Source organism: Oryctolagus cuniculus, chromosome 8 (genome assembly GCF_964237555.1).
Source record: "Oryctolagus cuniculus chromosome 8, mOryCun1.1, whole genome shotgun sequence".
Taxonomy (NCBI): Eukaryota; Metazoa; Chordata; class Mammalia; order Lagomorpha; family Leporidae; genus Oryctolagus; species Oryctolagus cuniculus.
The window spans coordinates 103,365,485-103,386,624 of NC_091439.1; the positions used below are offsets into that span (position 1 = coordinate 103,365,485).

General features: G+C 38.6%; 1 protein-coding gene across 19 annotated transcripts in view; it reads right to left on the reverse strand.

Annotated features, from left to right (window-relative positions):
* Positions 1-21,140, reverse strand: part of ADGRL3 (adhesion G protein-coupled receptor L3) — an 870,273-nt gene that overhangs the window by 678,871 nt on the left and 170,262 nt on the right. For all 19 annotated transcript variants that reach the window (XM_051819791.2, XM_051819792.2, XM_051819789.2 and 16 more), the window contains one exon: positions 3,348-3,409. The gene's annotated coding sequence lies outside the window, so the exon portion shown is untranslated. The remainder of the gene's footprint in view (positions 1-3,347; positions 3,410-21,140) is intronic.

The following is a 21,140-nucleotide window of genomic DNA, read 5'->3' on the forward strand; positions in this document are numbered from 1 at the left end:
GACTCATGGAAATTGTGCATAGAGCAGTGGTATGTGTGTTCTGGGAAAAAGTACAGCAGGAAATGGGAACAAAGGGTTCTTCCAGACATTTTAAATTTCAAATAGGGTGTACAAGGAAAGCTGCCATCAGGAGAGTATATCTAAAGTCTGGAACCAAGCCGTGTGAATTCTGGGGACACTGTGACTGGCAAAGCAACCAAGGCGGCGAAGGCTCTCGGGTAGCTTGGTCTCATACGGCCTCTAATGGCAAGGAAGCCAGATCAGCCCAAGTGCAGACAGCCTCAATATGGTCTGTGACTGCTCTACAATATTAACAGTGCAATGAAAACATCTGGGAGGCTGCAATAATTATCCAGGCAGGAGCTGTTGCATATTTGGATCAAGTTAGTCGCCCAGGAGGGCCAGAAAAATAGTCACACAGAGTGTGCTGATAGGTGTGCACCATATGAGAAAGAGAATTGAAGACTTGCTCCAAGGATTTGTGTATAAGAAATTAAAAGAAAGGCATCATTAAGCAAAACTTTCTGAGGATGATTTTACTAAATAGGCTGTATAATTTTTAACACTTTGGTTTGATGCTCTGTGGTTAAGTACATTCAGAGAACATTTACTTTGAAAATATATGTTCTCCAAAACATCTTTCCTGGCAGTTAGAGGATCAAAAATTGGTAGTTCATTTTACAGACATTCACATGGAACTTAAGATACACCTAGCTCTATTCTAAAAGCTACCTGGAGGATAACATTTTAATACCACGTTACAGATGAGAAAATTGAACATAAGAATGTTAAAAAATATTACATGTCTGCTGGGAATGTGAAAGGGTACATTCACTTTGGAAAACAGTTTGGGAATTCCTTAAATAGTTTAATCTACATAAACCACATGACCTAGCAATTCCACCCCTAGGTATACAAACGCAATACATAATAGCCACAATGTCCAGTGCCCAATGATGCATTATCAATAATAGCTAAAAAGTATTTTTAAAAACCTGAAATATTGGTAAATTGATAAATGAATAAATACAATGTTGTATGTCCATAAACATAATATTATTCAATTATAAAAATAAATGAAGTCGTGATTCATGCTACATGGGTGAAGCTTGAAACACTGTGTGTATAATATGATTCTGTTTACATCATCTAACCAGGGAGAGAAAGCATGTTAGCGGCTGACATAGGATCGGGAAAGATAGTGTGGGGAGAGGAACAGAAGAAACTCCTAATGGATACGAGTTTAGTTTTAGAGTAATGAAATATTCTGGGGGGCCAGCACTGTGGTGTAGTGGATGAAGCTGCCGCCTGCGGTACCAGCATCCCATATGGGCACTAGTTCGAGTCCCAGCTGCTCCACTTCCAATTCAGCTCCCTGCTATGGTCTGGGAAAGCAGTAGGAGATGGCCCAAGTCCTTGGGATCTGGGCCATCACCGACTGCCTCCCAGGACCCATGTCACAAGGGAGCTAGAAATGGAAGAGGAGCTGGGACTCAAACCCACCATGCTGATAACGGAATGCATCAAATGGAGCTACCACCTCCGTCTTCAAGGGTCTGCATGGTTGGGAAGCTGGAATTGGGAGCCAGAGTATAAATGCAACGTGGGCACCCTGACATGGGACATGTATGTCTTAACCTAGGCCAAACGCCTGTTTCAGATATCTGTTAATGCAAACAACTATGAGAAGAGTTTCTGAAATTTTACATCCAGACCTCTGTGAATATAAAAATGTTCTAGACTAGAAAATTAGGCTTCATTTTGTCAAACACTTTATTTCATTGGCTTTTCCAAAATTGCCTTATTCATTTTATCTCCTGACCACACTTGTCACCCCTCAGCCACCCTGGAAATAGTAACCCCTCAATAGCCATCCCTTTCTCTTGTACGTAACATTTCAAAACAGGTCTGTGAGCCTGAAATCACTGACTCAACTTCATTGTCCCAACAGCCCCTCCATGGAAGCCATAGTTTCCGCAATGGTTTCAAGAGTCTGCAGGAATAGTGTCCTTGCCCAACTTCTCCTCCTTAGCAGTTTGTCAATGTTTCATTTAAAATGTGTGCAGTATCTGAGAGCTACACCTTTCCCATCAGTTTCCAATACCTCCAGTCTAAGTGCATCTAAGTCTTGTTTGGATCAACAGGAGAAGAAGGAATCATTGAATGAACTTGTTTTTGCTAACTCATTTGCTTCACTAGTGCTGAGGACCAAATAAACCACTTCTTCAACAGGGTGGGATAATGTTTCCAAGGTCGGATGCTAATTTATAAATAAGTACCACATTTAAATAAGAGAGCCAATCTACTCTGGACAATAGTAAAAAGTTTGCAAATATGGATGAATATGGAGAAGAAAACAGTGACAAAGAAATTAAGGTGAAAATATTTAACAGAAGGAATGCCTACTGAAAAACATACTGGCTCCAAATGCAAGTGCAAGGCTTCCATAGTCTTAAGTCATTCTGTACTATTACAGCAAATCAAACAACAAAAATTGTTGACAACAGATCAACAATAACTTACAATTTATACCAATTATATTAACAATTCAATATTAAATGAATATAAGACATTTTAATGTCAGAAACGAGTATAAGAGAATTTTTTATTTTGACTTCTAGGCTGTGTATTCTTAATAATTTACATTGTAGACATTCCAAGGTCCTTTAACTCAAATTTACTTTAGTAACTTCAAGCAAAGAGGAAATCCTAATTTTACTTTTGATTGATTAAAATAAAGGTCTGTTTTGCCTTCTAAAGCTTGCCAGGGATGTTAAGTACATAAATAAGGTTTTAAACCTTGAAATCTTTTATGTTGCACTTTATATCTTTTATAGACAACACTTATGAAAATATTTTGCTTTCTATTAAACTTACTGAGTATATATTTTTCATAAAAATATTTCTGATTCAGACATGTAATGAACAGCAACTGATTCAAAGAAACAAGAAAGACTTTAATACACTGTGTGGGTGCATGTGTACTAACTGAAAGCAAATCAGTGCAGTTACTCCAAAATAGTTAAGAAATACAGCATGTGTTTTTTCAAAAAGGTTAAGAGCTCCTAAAACTTTATATTTAGCCCTATACTTCCTCACAAAAGCAAATATTTTGAGTAATATTTATAATTTGTTCACAACATATGTCAAATTATTTGTTGAAGTAATATAAAAAGAAATGTCAATTTATTTTCAAAAATAAGTAAAATCCTATATTTTTAACCTATTCAACATTATGCTACATTCTCAATAGAATACAGATTCATAAATGCATATACCAACAAACACATTAAATGCATTCTGTAACCACTAACAATAATGACTGCCAACGACAATCTACTAATTACCTTAATTTGTTCTTCAATTACTAGAAATCCATGTTTTTCCCTCCAATTTCGTGAATTAATATCTGTAAAAAGAAAAGGAAAAAAATAAGATTTAGTGAGATAATGAGAAAAGACATGATTTCCCTACAGTTCCAGTGGGAGAACTATAAATTTCTTACTGCTTGACAGTCTAATTTTTCCCACAATGCTTGAGGTAGCATCACAGACTCAAGTATAAAAGGGTACCAAAGATATCACCTCACACACTGTAATGTTCACTTGGAATTTGAGTGGATTTTGTCGGTATGGAATTTAAATATTTTCCTACAAAAAGGACATACCAGCTTTGAAAATAAATTCTGGGATTTCCAAGAAATGTCCTGATTTATGACAACATATACTCTGAGTTAAGATCTCGGGATTTGTCTAATCACTTTCTGCAGTACAGAACTGCTGTGCAAGAAAATTACAGCAACATGGTAACCCCTTTGGTTAAATAATCGCTCTCACTCTCTCTCTCCCACACACACTCTCACACACAGACTGGAAAGGAGCAGCCAGGACCATGACCAGCGCCCACAGGGGATGCCAGCACAACAGGAGGAAGCTTAGCACCAGCTCCAAGCCTAAATAACTAGAAAATTGTTTTTTAAATATTTTTTTTTCAATTTAGAAAGAAAAAATTGTAAGATTTTACTAAAATGGTAGATTTGCACAAGCTTTTTGGCTCCCATTTTCTTTAAATTGCTATAATATTTGCCAACTTCTTTTATGATTAAACTGGTAATCAACATGCCAGACTTTTTACCCAAAAAAGAATCTTATATCCTTCTAAATGTTTCTCCAGTATTGTAATACTTTCTAATGGTTGTGCAAATTATCAACTTATAATGTGCCTAGTGAGTCTATTTAAGGACATCACAAATGCTTCAGTTATATTAATTATTATGATATTTAGTACCTTTTTTAAAAGATTTACTTATTTATTTGAAAGTCAGAGTTACACAGGAGAGGCAGAAAGAGAGAGAGAGAGAGAGAGAGAGAGAGAAAGAGAGAATGAATCTTCCATCCAATGGTTCACTCCTCAGTTGGCTGCAACAGGCTGGAGCTGTGCTGATTAAAGCCAAGAGCCAGGAGCTTCTTCCAGGTCTCCTATGCGGGTGCAGGGGCCTTAGGACTTGGGCCATCTGCTACTGCCTTCCTAGGCCATAGCAGATAGGTGGATCATAAGTGGAGAAGCCGGGACTTGAACCGGTGCCCATATGGGATTCCAGCATGAAGGCAAGGGCTTTACCCACTATGCCACAGTGCTGGCCCCTTTAGTACACACTACACTAGAACCAGCATGCTAATATAAGTAGGAAGTTAAGTAACTATTTATGTGCCCCAAACAGTGACAAAGTCCAGTATTTATTCTGTAATCTTGTCCACCAAATAAATAATTTAATAGAAATGGGGCAGAAAAGTAATAAGATAAAGTTAAAATTGAGCTTGCCTTTTAAAAATCACTATTATTTAAAATCAGATATAACACGAAAACAAATTAGTACAAACTATGCACTAATAAATCCTATATATTTTATCTGTAGATTTAAAAATACTAAAGCAATAGAACTCATGACTGTTCACCCATATTTGGCCAACTGGTCAGTTTTTGTATCACAAGGGCAACCGAGTCCTCATACATATAATGCACCTGACTACTAGGTCAGGCAACTAAAGAAATCAACTGCTGGGCCCAGTGCTATGGTATAGCAGGTTAAACTGCCCTCTATAGCATCAGCATCCCACATGGGCACCAGTTAGCATCCCAGCTGCTCCAATTCTGATCCAGGTCCCTGTCAACACTCATGGGAAAGCAACAGAAGATGGCTCAAATGCTTGGGCCCATGCACCCAGGCAGGAGACGCGCATGAATCTCCTGGCTCCTGGCTTCAGCAGCTCTGGCCATTGCAGCCATTTGGGGAGTGAACCAGTGGATGGAAGACCTTTCTCTCTCTCTGCCTCTCTCTCTCTCCCCCACCCCGTTCTGTCTTTGTAACTGTGCTTTCAAATAAATAATCTTTATTTAAAAAATTGATTGCTTGCATTTATTGTCCAGCCATTCTTTCAAGAGCCTAAGAATGTTCTTTCACTAATTAGTGGGTGTTTACATAGGTTACATTTTTCCTTGACTTCTGAAAAACAGGCATATCTCATCTTGTCAATGTTCTATGTATCTAAACAATTATGGATAATGGCAATACAGGCTTATCTACAAATATCATCAACTTTTATTATTCAGGAAGCATATCCTGATGAACAAACATGACTAATTCCTCCAAGTTCTTGATACCGCAAGACCCACTCCACCACAAACAGAACCAAGCAGATCTTCCATGATACTACCCTATCTCTTTCGATTGCTCATCCTTTTCTATCTTGCTGAACTTCCCACAGGACCATAAAATGCTTGAGAACACAGACTATGACTTCTTCACTTAGTATTATCCCTCTATAAAGAGCTAGGAGAGCCTCAAAGATAACCACCTGGATAAGCAAAACATTTGCTTTTTTAAATGAAAAAATATAATAAACACTTGTTTCTTGGAAACTGCTAGCACTGGCCTCACGTAAATTGAGACCAAAAACAGAAGTGAACAATTGTAGGTATCTATTGCACAGTGACCTTCCTAAGTCCACTGGCTTTTTGTACCCTAAGAACACAGTATCTTCAAGTTACAGTTTGCCTATTCAACATCTCAGTGCTTCACTCAATTTAGCTACTTACTGCACTTACTTACTTACAGCAGGCAGAGAGCTCAGACCAAGGTCAAGCTTACAGAGCCACAGAGCCTACAAACCAGAAGGCCACAGGTGTAAGAGAAGGCAAAGGAGGAATGGGGGAGGGGGAATAGTGAAGGAAGATGAGAGAGCAGGAGGAAGTGCCTCAGCGAATGACACAGTTCTTTCAGTAGAAAGCCGTAAAGCTCAATTTCCTTTCTAATGAATAATTTTGACCTGACAGGGGTTTTTCTCAAAGGAGTTGCTAAAAGTACTTCTCAGGAATATGTTCATTTAGAAGGAAAACACTCATGGATGACACCAAATCTGGTATCTTTTGGATGAAAAATGAATGCATACAACATACACTCATACTTTCATTGCTATATAGATACATACTGTTCGAAAGTGACATAAAAAGCAACATGCAATATAGCTGAAATTCACTCAAGGTATTGTAAATTAGATGGGTCTGAATACTAGATTGCTTTCATTAAAATTAAAAGATGAGGATGGGCATTTAGCCTAGCAGTTAAGCCATTTTTTTTTTTTTTTGACAGGCAGAGTGGACAGTGAGAGAGAGAGACAGGTGAGAAAGGTCTTCCTTTGCCGTTGGTTCACCCTCCAATGGCCGCCGCGGCCGGCGCGCTGTGGCCGGCGCACCGCGCTGATCCGATGGCAGGAGCCAGGAGCCAGGTGCTTTTTCCTGGTCTCCCATGGGGTGCAGGGCCCAAGCACCTGGGCCATCCTCCACTGCACTCCCTGGCCACAGCAGAGGGCTGGCCTGGAAGAGGGGCAACCGGGACAGAACCTGGCGCCCCGACCGGGACTAGAACCCGGTGTGCCGGCGCCGCAAGGCGGAGGATTAGCCTAGTGAGCCGCGGCGCCGGCCCAGCAGTTAAGCCATTGCTTGGGACACTGAAATCCCGTCACTGAAGTGCTCTGGTATGAGCTCTGAAGTCTGATCAGCTTCCAGTTCCACATTTCTGCTCAAGCAAACCATGAGAGTCAACAGGTAACGGTTCAGCTATCTGGGTTCATGCCACTCGTGTGAGAGACCCAGAAAGAATTCTGGGCTCCTGCCTTCACCCTGGCCTAGTCCTAGCTGTTACATGTATCTGGGGAGTGAATCAATAAATGGAAGTTGTTTCTGTATCTCCTATTTTGTCTCTCTGTCTTTTTCTCTCTCTCTTGCCTTTCCAAACAAAATAAGTAGGGGCTGAGGCTGTGGCATAGTGGGTAAAGCTGCCAATTGCCATGCTGGCATCCCATATGGGCACAGATTCAAGTCCCAGTTGCTCTACTTCCAACCCAGCTCCCTGCTGATGTGCCTGGGAAAGTAGAGGAAGATGGCTCAAGTCCTTAGGCCCCTGCACCCAAGTGGGAGACAAAGAAGCAGTTCCTGGCTCCTGGCTTTGAATCAGCCCACTCTGGCTGTAGCAGATGGAGGCAGATACCTCTGCCTCCCTGTATTGCTACCTTCCAAATAAATAAATAAATCTTTAAAAATAAATAAATGAATTTTCTAAATTAATGTATGTTTTCCATAAAACTTTCTAATCACATATATAAGAAATCAAAAATGGAAAATAAATGTAAGGTTTGACTTCAATTAAAACAACAACAAAAAACAAGAATACATGATAAATACAAATGGTCAAGGTAAATCTAATCCCTAAACAGCAAGTTGAAAAGTATATAACTTTCTGGCTGGCACCGCGGCTCACTAGGCTAATCCTCCACCTGCAGCGCTGGCACCCCGGGTTCTAGTTCCGCTTGGGACACCGGGATTCTGTCCCGGTTGCTCCTCTTCCTGTCCAGCTCTCTGCTGTGGCCTGGGAAGGCAGTGGAGGATGACCTAAGTGCTTGGGCCCTGCACCTGCAGGGGAGACCAGGAGGGGGCACCTGGCTCCTGGCTTCGGATTGGCGCAGCATGCTGGTAATAGCAGCCATTTGGGGAGTGAACCAACGGAAAAGGAAGACCTTTCTCTCGGTCTCTCTCTCTCTCTCTCTCTCTCACTGTCTAACTCTGCCTGTCAAAAAAAAAAAAAGTACATAACTTTCATTTATTGATCGAATATTTACTTAGTGCACTATGTGGTAAGTTGAACAAGTGAAAAATAGCACTCACGTAGCATTCAAAGAACTCATGTACTTTTATTCCATTTGGTGAGCAGAGACAGAGACAGAGACAAAAGCCTGCATCTACATATGTATATGTACCAAAAGCTTCATGGAAAAGTAAAACTGAAATACTGAGCAAAAAAGGTTTTAAATCCATGCATAGTTTTTTCATAATATACATTTTTCATGATTTTCTGGAAGACCCCTAAATATGCAAAAATTTTAAGACCTTATCCTTTAATTCAGTTTTCCACAAAGTTTTTGAATTTCCTTCTTATTCACGTTTTATGTATTTATAAAATACATATTTTATATAATATGCATATATTTTATATTTACATATATAATACTTATGACACATCGGGCATTGCTTTAAGCACTTTGCATTCGTACTGGACCTTCAAATAAATTCTCTGAGGTTGTTATGGATGTTATTATCTTTCTTTATACACAAATGTGCTACGATTCCAAGTAGCAAAGCAGAATCCAGATGCAAGAAGTCCAAATTCAGAGTCTACACAAAGCTTGCAAGTAGCATTGCACTGGTGTTAATGCCTGGGTTTGTTAAGGAGATGTTTATGACCAAAGAGAAAATAAGTTTCCTTAAATGAACTTTTCAGAAAATAATCACCTTCAAATTCGATGATACAGATTACTCTTATAAGACATCTTCACATTTTAGTATTTAAATGAGATTCCAGGAAATCTGAGGGAAAATTATCTTGGAATTAAAACAATGATATTTTATTTTCTTAGTGTAAGTGGCATTAATTTAAAAGTTATGTGATACTTGCTACTGAACTACCCTTGAATGGTTCATGCAGCAATGAAGTGACACAAGCAGACATATCTGTAAAGGATCACTCTCTTTTCAGTGAGGATATAGTGTGGTCTAAGCTAGCAATAATATATTTTTTAAAAACTAAAATAAAGATAACTATGATCCAAGAATGAATATTAGATGGAAAACTTTTATTCCTAGCACCATATGTAATGTTTCCAAATACTAGGCATTCAATAAATATTTGTTACATGGAATGAAATAAAATAAAAAGCTCAGTGACAATTTGAATAAAAAATAGAATCTTAGAGAAATTATTACTAGACAATAAGTTTTTGTAAAAGAAGAACTCCTTCAATCACTCTTAGAAGAAATAAATAATTAAGTGTATATATCTATCTATATCTGAAAATGATATAACTAATTTTTCTGAACAGCCACTAGATTTACAAAGGACACAATAAGTTAGTGAAGTATAGAGAGCCCATAGTTTATATTAGGGGTAAAGGACAATAGAAAATCCAAAGAAGAGAAAGCTTAACCAATATATTGCCCAATATTTTTGCTTATAAAGGGTTGATGTCCGTTTAAATGGACATCAAGATACGTTACAATTAATATAAGAAAGGGGAGAAATTTATTGTGATAACAGCCAGTTTATCTATATACATAAGATAAGCTAAGACTGGAGAGGACAGGACAAAAACTTTTCCCTATCCTACCCTACCCAACCCTAACCTACACCATCTTACCCAACCCAACCCTACCTACCAAACCCTGCCCGACCCTACCCTACCCTACCATGCCACAGTCTACCCTTTCCTACCCTACTCTATTCTACCATACCACATAATGGGGAAGGCAGAGACAAGGGAGGTACAGGAAGAGCCCTTAATAAGCATCCAAGACACAGCCTGCCACTGCTATAGAAGACACTTTATTATTTTAAAATAAAATGTTTATTAAAATAAAAACCAATGATGGGAAAAAAAAAAAAAACAATGATAGGAGCTTCTACTTATTTCTTTTAGGTTGCAATCCAATTATACAGAAATTGTTTCTGCCCCCACCAAATGGCCCTGCCCTGAATACTCAGCGAAAGTCCACAATTCTCATTGCAGCAGGTGTGAGGCGAGGGCACTACTCCACAGTCTGTTCCCACTGTACTCTGTCAGCCTTGCAAAGACACTAAAAAGGCAGGTATACTGTTCTCTAGTATGCAAAGCCCTACAAAGCATTCATCCCCACAAGCACCTTCTTCTTTGAATCTGGCCTGAATCTGACTCAGAGATGTTTTCGCTTCTTCCTGCTGTGTGAGGCACTAATCCGCTATTGACTCATGGCACAATAAAGACAAAACAGAGACCTGCTGTGAATGACCCACCCACAGGAGGAGTTCTAGTGTTCTATCACCAACAGCATAACAAAAAGCTTTCTGTGATGGGAGAAAAGAGAGTGAAATAAACAGCAGTCATGATGGAAGGAGGCTGGGACAGACACCAGTAAAAGGGTTCAGTTCCTAAGGGGAATTCACCAGTGAACATCTCTGCAATGCACAGCCAAGAGCCCACGTCTCTAACCCTAGAATGTACTGGGCTTCCAGAGGCATCATTTCCTAGACAACGCCTGCTCTTCTCTTTCTCTGCATGAGAAACAGCTTTTGAATTCTTAACATAAAAAACAATAATTTAATTTACCCTATGATTCCATCCCTCAAAAAATAGCTGTTATGACTATAATTACAGATGACACATTTGCATACTGATCATGGTTTCCAACTCCTAATAATGGGAATTATTGAGCTTCTTTCATTTATAATAAATGTGCCCACTCTCTGTGATCTTTTCAAAGATCTTTTTCTAGTAAAAGGCACTGAAATCTACCCTATTACGTATAACATGAAATAATAATTATTACACAGTACATACATTTATGTGTTGTATGACACAAGAGTTTAACACGATTTCATGAGTTTTTTTTATAAATAATGAAAATATAACATTATTTGGTATTTAAGAAGTCTGAGTAAGAAGAGGATTATACAGATCAGAGTTCATTTGTTTCAACTTCAGTAGGTATACGTTAAAAATTTTTTAAAGATTTATTTGAGTCACACGGAGAGAAGGAGACATACACACACGCATGCGTGCGTACACAAATACACACACACACACACACACACACAGAGATCTTCCATCAACTGGTTCACTCCCCAGATGTCAAAAACGACCAGGGCTGGGCCAGGCTGAAGCCAAAAACAAAGAGCCTCACCCAGGTCTTCAATGAAGGTGGCAGGAACTCAAGCACTTGGGCCGTCTTCCACTGCTATCCAGGCCATTAGCAGGGAGCTGGATCAGAAGTGGAGCACTCAGGACAAGAACCGATGCCCATATGGGATGCCAACATCACAGAAGGTGCCTTTACCTGCTATGCCACAACACCAGCCCCATAACATTTTAATAAATATTTTTCAAAATACAGAGTAGTTTGGGGCCTCCTTGTGGTACAGCGTGTTAAACAACCACATGCAATACCCACATGCCATGTCAGAGGCCAGCTGCAGTCTTGGCTGCTCTACTTCTGACTCAGTTTAACTTCTAATGTGCCCACGTGGGTGATCCAGATCACATTCCAAGCCCCTATATTCAGCCTTGCCTATCCCCTGCCACTGTAGCCATTTGAGGAGTGTACCACTGGATGGAAGATCACTCTCTGTCTCTTTCTGTTATTCTGACCTTCAAATAAATAATTGAATCTTGAAAAAAATACAGAAGAGTTGAGTCAAGAAAGGAAAACAAAGGTTTCAAAACTGCAGTTAACATAGGAGGCTATACTTCATAACACATATAGAATTAGTTTTCAAAATATACCTGCAACTAAGTGACATTGAGTGTTACTGCTGTCTCTGCTTAAAGTACCTATCAGTCTTTTTCAAGGATGAACTATAAAGAAAAGCTGTATAGTCACCTTGTTCTTTATAATAGATGTTATTTTTCTTTTTTTTTTTTTATTTTTTATTTTTTGACAGGCAGAGTGGACAGTGAGAGAGAGAGGCAGAGAGAAAGGTCTTCCTTCACCGTTGGTTCACCCTCCAATGGCTGATGCGGCCGCACCGCGCTGATCCGATGGCAGGAGCCAGGTACTTATCCTGGTCTCCCATGGGGTGCAGGGCCCAAGCACTTGGGCCATCCTCCACTGCACTCCCTGGCCACAGCAGAGAGCTGGCCTGGAAGAGGGGCAACCAGGACAGAATCCGGCGCCCCGACCGGGACTAGAACCCGGTGTGCTGGCACTGCAAGGCGGAGGATTAGCCTAGTTAGCCACGGCGCCAGCCGAAACAATCCTTTTCTTAAAACATTTATCATCCTGTCTTTAATTATCAGATTTTTACTTCATAAAAATGTGCTTTCTCTTCCTGATAACTTAGGCAAATAAAACAGTTTAACCTCAAAGTATATAAATAGGGGGAAAATGGTCCAAGAACAAGTTATTGCATCAATTCATACAACTAAATATAGTCTACAGATACATGATTGAATGTTTTAATTTATTGAAATTTTTTATATACTCCTTAAGTGTCTGAATGTCAGTTGGTAGAAAAATAGTTTTTATCTCTCACATCTATAAGATCAAATTGTCAGGTGACATCAATCCCAAGAAAAATTCAATTCGTCAGAATCTTTACTGTTTTACTACAGATGAGATCCTGGCCCCTAATGAGGTATTTTCAAAGTTTTTAAATGGTTTGGATTGCCAAGCCAGATGCTGAATCTCAGATGAGCTTTTTCCAAAATTCCTCATTTCTCTGGTCATTAACAAAAATCAATACATGTATTCTAACGAAAGTTTAAAAAGCTTCTGAGAAGTGACTTCTGCCAAAGTCTGCTGGGAACATTCCAACTGTGCAAGAGCCTGGGAGCGGGATCAAAAAGCAGAAAGAAAGAACTGCTTCTGCACACATGAAAAACATCTGGCTGGAGGTCTAACTGGGATTAACTTACATATCAAATACCAGATTTCTATCACATTGCTACTCTGCTTTCTCCTGTTTCTTTTTTAATTCCTGTCCCATTCTCACTTTGCCTGTAGTTCAATCCATGAAGCTTTATTTCTCCCGTTGTCTAAGACTTCAAGCAGAAAATCTTCAGTACTAAGGTCTTTAATGTTGCATGCTCTTTGTTCCACTGTAATAAGTCCCTTATCTGAGAATACATCTGGAAATCAGACCAATGCAACTTACAGTCCTGAACCAGGAAATGTGCTTTTTTTTTTTTTATTCACACTGCACTTAAATTCAATGAACACAGAGAGGCCCTCAATCAGGACATCACTATTCGTTACTTCCAATACAATGTTCTAACAAAATGAAATCATAAGCAGCACACTGACAGATTAATAAGCACCACAAATACATGCAGCTCTGAGAAAACAGAAAATAACCTGTAAAAAACTCGAGAAGTTTTGCTTTTCAAACTAGCAAACATACCAACTTTGCCACTTTCATGGGATGGTTGTTTGCCTGAAGTTTTCACAAATTTTTCTCCATCTAAAGAACTACCTTCCCATCCATCTGCTCAAACAAGAGCCTACGTAACCAAATTTTTAATCATTCATCACTCAAAATAGTCATAAATCAAGTCAAATGATACATATTTTATAATTCATATAATTTATAATCCTTGATAAAGTTTAGAGAATGTTTATGTATTTCACATTCTCCTATGAAGACAGTGGTAGATACATTCCAAAATCCTCAGTGAATGTTTGAAACCACTGGTAGTAGTAAACCCTAAGAATACTATAGTTTTTTTTTTCCTTTACATATATATCTACAACCTATGATAAAGTTAAAGAGGTTTATGGAAATAATAATGAATAATAATAATGAAAATGAAAAACAACATACTGCAATAAAGGTTGGGATACCGTGATTTCTCTTACAATATCTCCTCACACTTCCATTTTTCACTTCAAGGAAACAGTCCGCAGCTTCTCTCTGCCATATCTAAAATGCCATCGTCATTACTCCAGTGCTTTCACATCAGTAAGGAAATCAGCAAGGCTGCTGCGTGACTAACGGGCAAGTACCATATATAATGTGGACACAGCGGACTGAGGGATGATCTATATCCTGCGTGATACGTCTTCAAGCTACTCAGTACCGCATGCACTTAACCTGTATAAACTGCATCTTCCTAAAATTTCCCACTTAATATTTGTGGACTATGGTTGACCACAGGTAATTGAAACCACAAGTAAGGGGGAAGTGCTGCTGTACTTCTAAATTTTTGAGTATTTTCATCTATCTCTCTCTTTATACAAATTATATTAAACAAAAGTAGGTAAATAAGATTTCTAAGTGCTTTAGATAACACATACCCATAAGAGCGACAGTTCATACTGCTCCTTCCAAACCATGTCCCTGAGCATTTTTGCAACCAGCTGGCTCGTTGTAAGGCAAAGTATATGCATGCAACATTTTAGAAATAATGAGTATTGCCTATAGTCTATCAACATAACTCTTTATGAAGTAAGGAGAGTCAATTAAATCTAAACATTTTTCAGAGTAAGAAAATAGTAAACAAGAGAAATAACTTAACTGAATTAAAATATAGCTTTACTTTTCATGTACTTGGTAGTAGTTTAGTTTTGTTATTACCAAATACAGTCAATGGTTTTAAAATAGATATTCAAGAAATACAAAAGAAATGCAGCTAAAATAGTGAAATGTTTTTGTCTTCCCCTTAACAATTAAATTCTCAACTTCATAAGGAATAAAAATATGCAAATAACAATTTTACCCATATATAAAAATTCAAGTGTTATATTTCTCTTATTCCCTCAGTATTAATTAATCACGCTCATAGAAATCATGCACCTATCCTCTCTTATATGATTATTATAAGCTTTTTATAACTGTAAGAATAGCATGGTATGACTATCAAAGAAAAGGCTCAAGATCAAGGATGAAGTAGGTAAGCCTGGGATTGTAACAGAGAAATGTGAAAACTTTACTAAAATCATTTCTTTACCCCCCTAAATCTATTTTTGTCTTATAATGCCTGGCAAGATCAATAATAGTTAACAGCTTTTAAATTACATAATGGTTCTACTTCTCATTTTAACCTTTAACTTTATTAAAATGCATGAAAATTTAAAATATATAAAGCAAGCCTATTTATATATTTAGCTTTCATATAAGAAAAGTTTATAGTCATTTCCATTCAATAATCAGTCCAATAAAAATGAAAGGTACCTAATAAATCTGCGGCTGGGCCATCCAACTGAACTGCAAAGCTTAATTAAACATTGCTGCTGCACCCAGACACTCACAGCCAACTGCACAAATTCTTAATAGTGCACAGAAATCTTGGTTTGGAACTATTTAATTATCAACATCAGGGATATAAATAATAGTAAAAGAAACAAAACAACAGCAATAATAAGCTGCAGAGACCAAACAACTTAATGAGAAGGGTTAATAAGCACAATGAAGTAAGAAAGCAAATTTGCCCCCAAAATTTCCTATGTATTAATAGCAAATAAAAATCAAATATCTGTTTCCATTTTATGGCCATCAGTCAAACACAAGTTGATCCAATTAAACCAATTTAGGAGACAGAACTACTTAAAAGCCTGAGCTATATACTAAGGGACGAAGACAAGATGGATTCAATCCAAATCCACTTATTTGCTTAGATGCTATTTATTATGGTTATATCTTATTATACAGTAGTAAAAAATTACAAGGCAACATCCTGTTATTTCCCAAGTAAAATGATACAGATGCACTATTTTAAACCTCAGCACAGGCATTGGTGGGCCAGGCTGCATTCCACTGTGTCTTTTAGACATCGACATTTATGTAGCTGGTGTTAGAGCTGCCCATAATTACATTTTTCAAAACAATTGTGCCTTTATTTAAATCTAGAACCTACAAGGTATCTCTAGTAACTCCACAAATATTTACAAGACGATTGTTTTAAAATAAACCAACCAATTACCATTATTTTCTTATAAAAGATATTTAAATATCTTACTTAAATTTACCCTAAAATTATGACACTATTTAGGAAAAGCAGTTAAAAATCCAAGCATATGTAGTGTCTTCAAAAAGTTCACAGAAACACCTATAATGAAAACACTGTGTGGATTTTGTGGGAATGGAAACTGATACAGCCACTGTGGAAGACAAGATAGAGGTACCTCAGAAATCTGAATATAGACCTACCATATGACCCAGCCATCCCATTCCTAATTTACTCAAAGGTAATGAAATCATATATGAAAGTTATCTGTACCCCTTACTGCAGCTCAATTCATAATAGCTAAGATATGGTATCAACCCAAATGTCTGTCAACTGAAGACTGGATTAAGAAATTATGAATATATACACCATGGAATACTATACAGTGGTAAAAAAAATTAAACCCTGTCATTTGAAACAGAATGGGTGAAACTAGAAAACATCATACTTCGTGAAATAAGCCATTCCCAAAAGGACAAATACCATATGTTCTCCCTAATCTACAGTAACAAATAGAGCTCCTAAAAGGTAATTTACAGAAGTGAAATTGACACTTCGAGATGGGATGACTTTGATCAGCCCTTGTCTCAGCTGTTGAGGAATAGGAATAGTTGTTCGTTTTTTGGTTGGTTTTTTTTTTTTTTTGGTACTATTTGTGGAATGCTTTACTTAATAAAGAGCTAATCTTATGTGTATGAAGTTAATTGAAAATAGATCTCAGTAAAAAATAAGAATGGGAATAGGAGAGGGAGAAGGAAGAAAGGTTGGAGGGTAGGAATGGTGGGAAGAATTACTATGTTCCTAAAGCTGTATTTATGAAATGCATGGGGGCTAGCACCATGGTATAAGGGGTAAATCTGCCAACTGTAGTGCCAGCATCCATATGGACACCAGTTCCAGTCCCAGCTGCTCCACTTCTGATCCAGCTCTCTGCTATGGCCTGGGAAAGCAGTACAAGATGGTCCAACTCCTTGGGCCCCTGCACCTGCATGGGAGACCCAGAAGAAGCTCCTGGCTCCTGGCTTAGGATCTCCCAATTCCAGCCATTGCAGCCATTTGGGGAGTGAACTAGCAGATGGAAGACTCTCTCTTTCTCTCTCTCTGCCTCTGCCTCTCTGTAACTCTGCCTTTCAAATAAATAATCTTTAAAAAAAATACATGAAATTTGTATATCTTAAATAAAAGGTTTCTGTGGAAAAAATTTTTCTCCAAAATAAACATCGATAAATTTCATTTTTCATGAACTTGATAAAGTGTCCACAAATCATTCTAGATATAGAAACAGAAACACTTGTATTCTTTTCTGTGATTAGTGAGGGAGAACAGACAAGGGAGTCATATTTCAGTCACTATTTGTGACTTGTAAAGATACTAACTGGTGTTTAACATGCTTTATGTGTCCAGTTGGAAAACATTCTACAGCAGAGCTTCGGGAGTTCTAGAAACTGTTCCTAGCTTGAAAGCAGAAGCAACTCCAGGGAGCAGCACCCCCTCAAACCTCAGCTGATCCTCAAGCCGAGGCTTGACTTCCAACAGCACCAGAGCAAACTGTGCCCGGATCCCGGAAAATATGCACTTGGGTGGCACTGAGGTTAGGTTTCCCTTGCTCCCCTATATGAATGCCTTAATTCTTTCTGCAATAGTTCAGCTCAAAAGCTCTTGACCATGGACGAGCTTCCCTTTACCATTTCCCAAAACACTGGTCCCTTCAGCAGCCTCACTAGAGACAAAGAAAACTGTGTTTTGTGTTTTGGATCAACAAAATTTCTCAGTGGTGGATCATGTTAAATTTTTCCCTTAACATTGTAATCTTTGAGTCAAGCAAACTCAATACCAACAGCTTCACTTTTTCCCCTTCCTGTTTAGAAGATCCTCTTTGCCTGGAAGAACATGGAGGCAGTATTCACCTGATGTTCATCATGATGCTGTAACCACAGTTCCCTAGCTCAGGCAAGGACATGCGCCTGTAACACCCATCTCATCTTCCACTCTCTTTACCAGATAAACTTTATCTGGGGAAGTAGGGAGGGCTGTCATTTAGAGACCAATTCCTGCTGCTTAGCATGCCCACTAGAAACTCACACTAGGGTTAAGTAAGGCTTGTCATAACTGCCAGAACTGTTTGAAGACTATGAATGAGACCTACTCCGTATTGCACTTCCCACAAATATCATACGCAGCACAGCCATTCAAAACCAGATGATGACATTGGGCGTGAGTAATAGGAAAAGACCACCACACACCACATTACAGTAACCTTTGCATTATTACTGCCACTTGTCGTCATTGCTGTCACCAACCTGTGCACTCATAACATGATCCCCGCTGAGAACACCCTTCTCAGATCTCCACCTCTATGAACGGCTTAATTTATCTTTTCATTCACCTCACAACACCTAAACTAGCTGTGCTCAATACATACTATTTTGTGTACACTATTTTGTGTAATATAAAAATAAATAATACAAGCACCCTGCTTCTAATATCATGGAGATGGAAGAGTTGTATAAATATTCAAAAAATAAGGCAAATTTGTTTTTAAAAGGACAAAAATCAAAAAAACAATGATGGGGCCAGCACTGTGGTACAGTAAGTTAAGTCTCTGCCTGTGTCATTGGCATCCCATAGGGGAGCCAGTACAAGCACCACCTCTTCCACTTCCAATCTAGCTCTCTGCTAATGGCGTGGGAAAGCAGTGGAAGATGGGCCATGTGCTTGGGCCCCTGCACCTAAGTGGGAGACCCATAAGAACCTCCTGGCTCCTGGCTTTGGATCAGCCCAGATCCAATGTGGCCATTTGGATAGAGAATTAGCAAATGGAAGGCCCCTCTTTCTGTCTCTCCCCCTCTGTCTGTAGCTCTGCCTTTCAGATAAATAAATAAATCTTTTTGAAAAAGTGACAAATTACAGTAGGTTTAAGGTAAGACACACCAAATCTTCAAGTATAGCATTAACTTCCACAAATCATTATATAATATCCTGCCTCATATACTAACATTTCTTGATTTTTCATGATTTTTTTTCCTTACACCACAGGATAAACCAAGAGGGGACAAGAGATGCCATATACTGAGTTTTTGATCACACCACTCAATTACTTAGCACAGATTATACTAACATGTAAAATATATATGCAATAACAGAAAACAACCCATGAATTATGTGCTCTAGAGCAAGGATACTTGATTACAAATCCTCTCAAACTAGCAGCATGAACTTAAATTACTTAAAACTGTGCCTCAATGTACTCAACCGAAAAGTGAAACGATGAGCTATCCTAAAGTGTTATTGAGAAGTGGAAAATAATTAAGGCATGTAAAACATCCAGAACTATCTCTAACACATAATATACACAAAACTTTTCCATGTACGAAGACAATAAATGCCACAATTTTATCTATATCTATATCCATATCTATACCTATATATAAAACTGTTGTGCAGGGAAGCTGAATTATTAAGAGAATTATTAAGTGGAGGAATCACAAGGTAACACATATCTATAATAAACAAAAAAGCGTAAGTAGAGGGCATGCTTCCATTATGTTGGACTTTATAACCCCTATGTTTACAACTCTTGCCATTTTAAAAAGATACAAGTGAGGGGTTGCTGTTGGGATACAATGTGGTTGGTGTTGTGGTACAGTAGGTTAAGCAGACATGGAGTGTTGGTTCGAGTCCCAGCTGCTCCACTTGCTATCCAGCCATCTTGTTAATGTGCCTGGAAAGGCTGCTGAAGCTAGTCCAAGTATCTGAACCCAACTTACCCATGTGGGAGATCTGGATGGAGTTCCTGTCTCCTGATTTTAGCCTGGCCCATCCCTGGTTAGTGAACCAGGGATTAGGGGACTGACTCACTCTCTCTCTCTCTCTCTCTCTCTCTCCCCCCGCACCCCCAACCCACCCCTCTCTTGCTGGACCTTGCAAATAAATATTTCATATAAAACAGATATAAGTCAGTGCCACTACTTAATACAAATGTGGCATAGTAAACAAAGAGCAAAAATTTTCAAACATGAAAAAAACGACCTAAATCACCAAAGATCACTGGCTTTTAACTAAATTGAATAGAGCTTTACAAAGAATGACGATAGTAACAACCAAAACACAGAATTCCACTCAGAGGGGAGGCAGGCAGGAATCTTGTAGAGTGCTATCGGCTACAGGATGATACCACAACAATCTTCCTGAATCCAATGTTAGGACAACTGACTGCAATACCAATAAATGGCTGAGAAAGATAAGCAGCCATATTAGTACCACAGGGCCTTTGATGGAGAGCTCTAAAAGAAGTACTTCAAATTCCTCAAGCTAGCCAGTTCTATCAATAATACAGGATTTAATGCAGGAAAAAGGCAGGCAAGAAACATTGATGTCAATACGCTATACTCTGAGTGAAAATACAGGAGGATGAGATTTTCATTGGTCAATGACTATGCATAGCTTTTAAAACTATACATTAGCATTAGACATGGAGATACGTTAAAGCACAAGAGATCAGAGGGTAGTCATTTTTTTTCTGACAAATACATATACTTTTTTTTTTTGACAGGCAGAGTTAGGAAGTGAGAAAGAGAGAGACAGAGAGAAAGGTATTCCTTCCATTGGTTCACCCCCACAAGTGGCCGCTACGGCCGGCCGGCACGCTGAGCTGATTCGAAGCCAGGAGCCAGGTGCTTCTCCTGGTCTCCCAGAAAGGTGTAGGCGCCCAAGCACTTGGGCCATCCTCCACTGCACTCCCGGGCCACAGCAGAGGGCTGGCCTGGAAGAGGGGCAACCGGGACAGAATCCGGCGCCCAACCAGAACTAGAACCCAGTGTGCCAGCACCGCAGGCAGAGGATTAGCCAAGTGAGCCGTGGCACCGGCCAATAAATACATATACTTTATATATCATTTTCAAATTTATTCTTCTATCATAAGAATACATCATTCCTCAGAAAATTCCTATACCCCAACTCATAGCTAATTTGATAGCTCCTTTGTAGATAATTTTCTTCCATTTCATGACTGCGTATGCTTCACAATTTGCAATTATGTTTATTTTTTTTCTTTTGCAATTATGTTTAAACAACACAAAAATGTGACGTTTTTATCATTTTAAACAATTTTGTTAACTT